Genomic DNA, 5,934 nt, shown 5'->3' on the forward strand with positions numbered 1-5,934 from the left:
ATTAAATCTATTAGATTTCCAATTGGAAATCTAATAGATTTAATCAGTATGTCTATTGGAAATTAAATGAATTAAAATTATAAAAATTAACAGATAAACGTGATTAATTCCTTCCTATTAAATATATTATTATATATACAGAATCTCGTGATAATGATACAAAATTCATTTAGTTAGATCAGCATATAACATTTTAGTAAAAAAAATATTTAGTAAATATATATAACTAAAAATTTTATACAATAATAAGTTGAACTAGACGTTTTAAAAGAAAGTTTTTTAAACTTAATCGAAAATAGTAATTAAATTCTTATAGTTAAGTCTATCAAATGTTCTAGCTGTAAAATATCGAGCCCATGATAAATTTTGTTTAATTTTAATAAAATGCATTCTACCGTATACATCTTGTTGATATAATTAAAACATTTTTTCTCAATGGAGCAATGAGCAATTAAAAAAATAAAAGGCTCTTGGTAAATCAAGCCTCAACGGCAATGATTAGATAACACGGTTTAAGCAGATTCAACATATATTTTAATCCGAGTCTGAATCTCTCAAAAGTCTGTTCGAAATTATTTGAAATAACAAAGAAAGGAAGATTTCAGATACCTAGATAAAAATATTACTTCTGGTGGACGGGCGGGCGCGTATCGTGCAGCGGCGCGGAACGCGGACACGTACGCGTACGTGTCGTGTTATGAATGAAATTATAAATATGTGCATGCCTAGTTGGATCGCGCGCACGTAACGCCGAGGGAGAACGAACAAACGAACGGATGGGCGAACGGGGGCGAGACGCCGCGCGTAACACTATTTTTGGAGTCCGCGACGCGACGCGACACGAAGAACGTCGAATCGTGACAGCCGATCCTCCGTCTTGCGTCTTATCACTCTCCCTCTCACACTCACCTGAATCTTTTTATTGCGGATTTAATAGAATCGTGTTAGGATCATTCAATCGTTCGTGCAAATCGCTCGTTCCCCCGTGCTTCTTTCCCTTTCTCCCTCTTTTCTCCCTCTTCTATCGAGGGAGAGGCCGCGAAGCTGTCGATGGAGGAATCGTGTGTCTGGCATCGATTAAACCTCCGAACCCGCGGGATGAAAAATTAATTGCACCTCCATCTCGTTATAACCCGGGGTGTGACGCAGACTCGCCCTACTGTCTATTGTCGCGTAAATAGCGATACTTAATTCTGACTCTTCTATTTATGGATAATCGTAAGATCGCGTATAATAGAATTTATCACTGTAGCTCTCGCAGACTACTGTCTTCCATCTCTCCCTCGTCTTTTTCTTGTCCTTGGCATCTCTTATCCTTATCTACTGTAATGACGAACATGTTTTTTAATGTTTTTTTTTGCTATTAAATATTTGATAGACCGTACTTTAAAAGTCACTCGAAAGGGAAAAAAAATGTAACGCACGTCTCTCACGTGACGGTAATAATAGGTCTATCACAGTTGCGATTCGACGACAGCAAAATCGTCTAAATATGTCTTGGACGTGTTACAAGCTTGTGTTGCTATTGGCAATTATTTGGTCCCCGCGATTTCGAATGTCGGCATTCAAGAATGACAACAGCGAGCATTTGCAATTGGAACGTAGCGATCTGTTTTCTTTCTTCTCGGAGTCTTCTTTTTCTCTTTTAACTCGCGCTGCGCCTCGGTTTCCCGGAAAAAAAATCTCGACGGATAAATATAACGCGAAGGTTGCTGCCAATTTTTCCCCAGGATGGCCACTTTGCGCCTCGATTTACCCACGCGGCGGTATTTCACATAGGACAGCTGCCTGTTACGAAAGAGGGAGACAGAGAGGGAAGGGAGGGGGGGAGAGAGAGTGAGTGAGTGATTGAGTGAGTGAGTGAGTGAGTGAGAGAGAGAGAGAGAGAGAGAGAGAGGAGTTTGGCATAATTCGATAAAGTCATTGAGGCCATGCCATGTGCCATTATGAAGAGCGAAGTTGCCACGGGACGTTGCAACCACGCCATCATCCCCGAAGCGAAGTAAAGCGCAAGGGAAAACTGATTAGCTGATGTATGTTACACCCTTTGACTGTGTATAGGATATCCCGGATCTGCGTCGAGATACTTTTCGCCTGCGAATTTTTTGATCGTGCTGAAAGATTTTTTTTTTTTATACAACAAATTCTGGTGGCTTTGCCATACATTTTCTATAAATTCGCTCTGTTACAGTGATAAAAATTTCTTAAAATACGCTCTGAGGCTGAGGATAAAACGAAATTTAGCTAATCAGATTAGGACACTCACCCACATATAATTGCTCCTCTATTTCATCATTTATTACACCTCTTAGTTGCGCGGCTCTAAAGCCCTTCAAATGTCTCGAAATATCGAGGAATGAATGCGAATGTAGGTACATGGTCTCGTTATAGATGTTTCGTTTTTTTCTTGGATAAATATTTCCAGATTTATCTTTTCTAGGACTACATTCCAAAATGTTGCTTTCGAGGAAAATTTTATGAAAAAAACTATAGTTTACGTTACATGAGCTATAGTTTTATTAAAATTTTTCTCGAAAGCAACGTTTTGGAATGTAGCTTATTAGATATTCATAGTTTGTGATTTTACCCAATGTTATTAAGGTAGTACACTCGCGACAATACCATCCAAAAGTTAGGTCTCTTCGCGCGCTCAGTGACGATATTCCCATTACCGCCAGTGAGAAAAACATTTGGTTGTGCCTATCCATAGACCGCACGCACACGCAGAAAAAAATTAATTCAGACAGACGCAGACTAACGCAGCTCGATTGGCCGCCTTCTTCACTCGCCTCTATATGTCAATAAAAATCGAAAATTATATTTTTTAATAGGCTCTATTTTCCAAACTAAATGGTAAAAAATTATGAATTTTTTTCATAATATCCGTTTCATATCCCTTCATCACATACTCGTTTTTTATTAAAATCTCAATGCTAGTTTAGGCTCTACAAAAATAAACGCGACAGTTTTATCAACTTTGTATAGGCGACACGTATAAAAAATGCAATTTTTAATACGTGTCGCCTATACAATTGCTTATATCTCAGTATTGAGATGGTCAATCTCATTCTAATTGCACAAGCATGTCAACGACTTCTAGTACAGCATATAGTTTCAATTTCAAGAAGTTCTTAATATTTTGAATTTGCGAGTGTACTACCTTAACATGAAAATATAAAGCACAATTACTAGGATGATATTCATTAAATCTACCCTTAATTTAAAAACTTAAATTATAATAAATTTTCAGAATATTTCAATTAAGTTACGTTCTTAGAGCCAAATTATTTTAATAAAATTAGTATGATTTAAAATTAGTTTAAAACTATTTTTTTTATTACAACGGCAGACAAATAGTAGTTGTAAAAATAATGCTATGTTTATGGTATTTAGGGTTTGTCGTACCCCGATTTTATGTCGATTTACATCAGCTTACATACTATACGTATTGAGCGATGTCTACAATGAGACTTAAAAACTTGTAATTTAAGAAATGACCTTAAGAAGTGATTTAAGAAATAACAGTCGATTATTTTCCTCACATACGACTATGACTGGTTAATTTTTTAAATCTTAAAGTTTCATTGTAGACATTGCTTAACACATAAGTTGCAGATATCGGTTATAATAGACGGATCATGATTATCAGTCCAGTGTGCGTGATAAGCATTAATTGATATTAAAAAAATCGATTTTAATCCTAAGCGCAATCCGTGCCCCGTGGATGTTGACTCATGATTACGAGCGAGATAGCGAAAGAACATGGACTCTCGGTGGACGCGTGAACGATGCGGCGTGATTGGCGTGAAGGTGACTACACATGCCGGGAGCCCCGGGAGGCGCGCGTATAACCTCCCTTCCCTATGGGGAACATAACTTCTTCGTTGGTTTTTTTCTATTGGCTTTTATTATTTTTTTGCCAAATTTTCATCGACAAGAAATGGATTGGTCAAAGACAAATTAGTAAAAAAATTTCGCAAAATATGATAACCTAGAAGATGATAAAAAGTAAATTAAACCACGGACCCATTTTCATATAAATTTATTTCATTTTTTTATACCGCGAATAGGACAAATTATCAATAGAAGAAATACATTCGATATTGCATTCATTCCACAAAAATATCGGAATGGTAATTGGTTATCTTCGCGCAGATATATCGATATAGTTATATAATTATATTTTATATAATATATATTTTATGATCTATATTTTTTGTATTATATATGTATATGTATATATCCACGCGGGCGCGGATAAAAAACGAAAGGAGAATGAAAGGAGGGAAATAAAGTATCGTGGAAAAGAACAGAACTTAGTGATAGACAGCGTATTTAATGATGAGTAAGAACAACGTTTCTGATAATAGTAATCGTGAACAGAAGAAAAAAATAGAATCGAATCGTGACGAAGAAAAAATAAAATAAAATAAAGAACGAAAGGCTACACGCGCAATACTAACTAAATAACGGAATCGCAGTCGATGACAACAGAAGGAGTTAAGCGCTACAAAAATACGACGAAGTGAGTGTCAGTCCGTAGCGGCGCAAGACAAACGGAGAAAAGATAATTGCACGCGACGCCAATGCACAATTCGCCGATCACGCGGCGTAATCGAAATCTCACTCGAAGTGATTTGCGCGAAGTGACTTGATCTGCGAACAACGAAACGCAAGAGACAACGTGTAATATGATTGTCGGAACTAAAAGAAACTACCGAAATCGAACCCGTACTCGTTATCGTAATCGGAGAGAAACTACGCGCAAGCTCGTCTAATCGAACGCGAATTTCACAAGACTCGACGAATCCCGACAATACGTACGTAATACGATAGCGAAGTTTAGGCGTACTTACTCGCGAAACACGCAACAGTTGCGCGACACTTCGTGTAATTCGACGCACACCCAAAGCTACCCACAATTTTGCGTACGGATGCACAAGGGCTTTGCGGCGCACTCTCGACGACGATCCCCGGGAGGCTCGATGCGCGGCGCAAGTGCACTCCCGATAGTCGACGGCAATACTTAGAGGGGCCCCTCGCACTTGAGGCCGGACGCCAATACCAAAATCCGAAGAGAGTCGCGTCGCCGGAAGGGCGACGTGAACACGAAACGCAAAAATGGCGTGCGACCGCAGAATGCGAGCACGGCCCATGACTTGCCCGGCTTGCTCGTGACTTTACACAAAAGAAGGTCACCTCACCGGCACGTCTTCCGGGCTGCTCTCCCGATCGGGCCGACAACCGCTTCCAAATTCCTGTCTCAGATGCACGTTCGCTCGCTCACTCGATCTCGCTCCTGTCGCTCTCGGAGCAGTCGGAGCTCGCACGCAAAAGCGACGTTGATCGCGTTCGATACGCGATCGATGGCTGCACAGTGCACCCCCCTGCCTGGGGTGCGCGACGCTGCGGCGCGTGTATAATATACATATATATATATATATATATACACAGGGTGTCCCAGAATTGGCGCATTCGGAGTACAGGACGTTATACTTTGTGCTAAAAGGAACAACTTTTTCCTTTAGCAAATTTTGATCTGACAAGTAATTTTGGCAGGAGAGCTGGTTAAAGTTAACGAATAATCGCTCTTATCCATGCGGCGCTCAGGACCGGCGCGCGCTCCTCCATTCACTTGTTTCTAATCCTTGGCTAATATTTACAAATAATGTCTTAAGATACTAATACGGCTCTGTTATAATTATTTTACGACATTTTAAGACTGTGTTTAAGACAGTCTTAAATATTAAGAATCAATTATAAATATCTTTTATTAATATCTTTTTTTACAGTCTTAAAATGACAAGTTTTTCGCATTTTTCATTGCAAAAATTAAAGAGAGAATTAGCTCTTAAAAATATCTTAAATATTTTACTTTACTTTTAATCACTGTTATACAATAAAGCAATTTTCCAGCACTTGAGGATTTACTTA

At 38.7% G+C, this 5,934-nt stretch overlaps 1 protein-coding gene across 2 annotated transcripts in view; it reads left to right on the forward strand.

The window, feature by feature from the left end:
* Positions 1 to 5,934, forward strand: part of LOC105448013 (serine/threonine-protein phosphatase 2A 56 kDa regulatory subunit epsilon isoform) — a 39,309-nt gene that overhangs the window by 20,512 nt on the left and 12,863 nt on the right. The window contains exon 1 of one of the 2 annotated variants that reach the window (XM_011686382.1): positions 4,591 to 4,820. The exons of the other annotated variant lie outside the window; for it this stretch is intronic. The gene's annotated coding sequence lies outside the window, so the exon portion shown is untranslated. Of the gene's footprint in view, positions 1 to 4,590; positions 4,821 to 5,934 lie in introns of those variants that run through there. 2 annotated transcript variants of the gene reach the window in all.

This window comes from Wasmannia auropunctata, unplaced genomic scaffold, assembly GCF_000956235.1.
Source record: "Wasmannia auropunctata unplaced genomic scaffold, wasmannia.A_1.0 LD336116.1, whole genome shotgun sequence".
In the NCBI taxonomy this organism is placed as follows: Eukaryota; Metazoa; Arthropoda; class Insecta; order Hymenoptera; family Formicidae; genus Wasmannia; species Wasmannia auropunctata.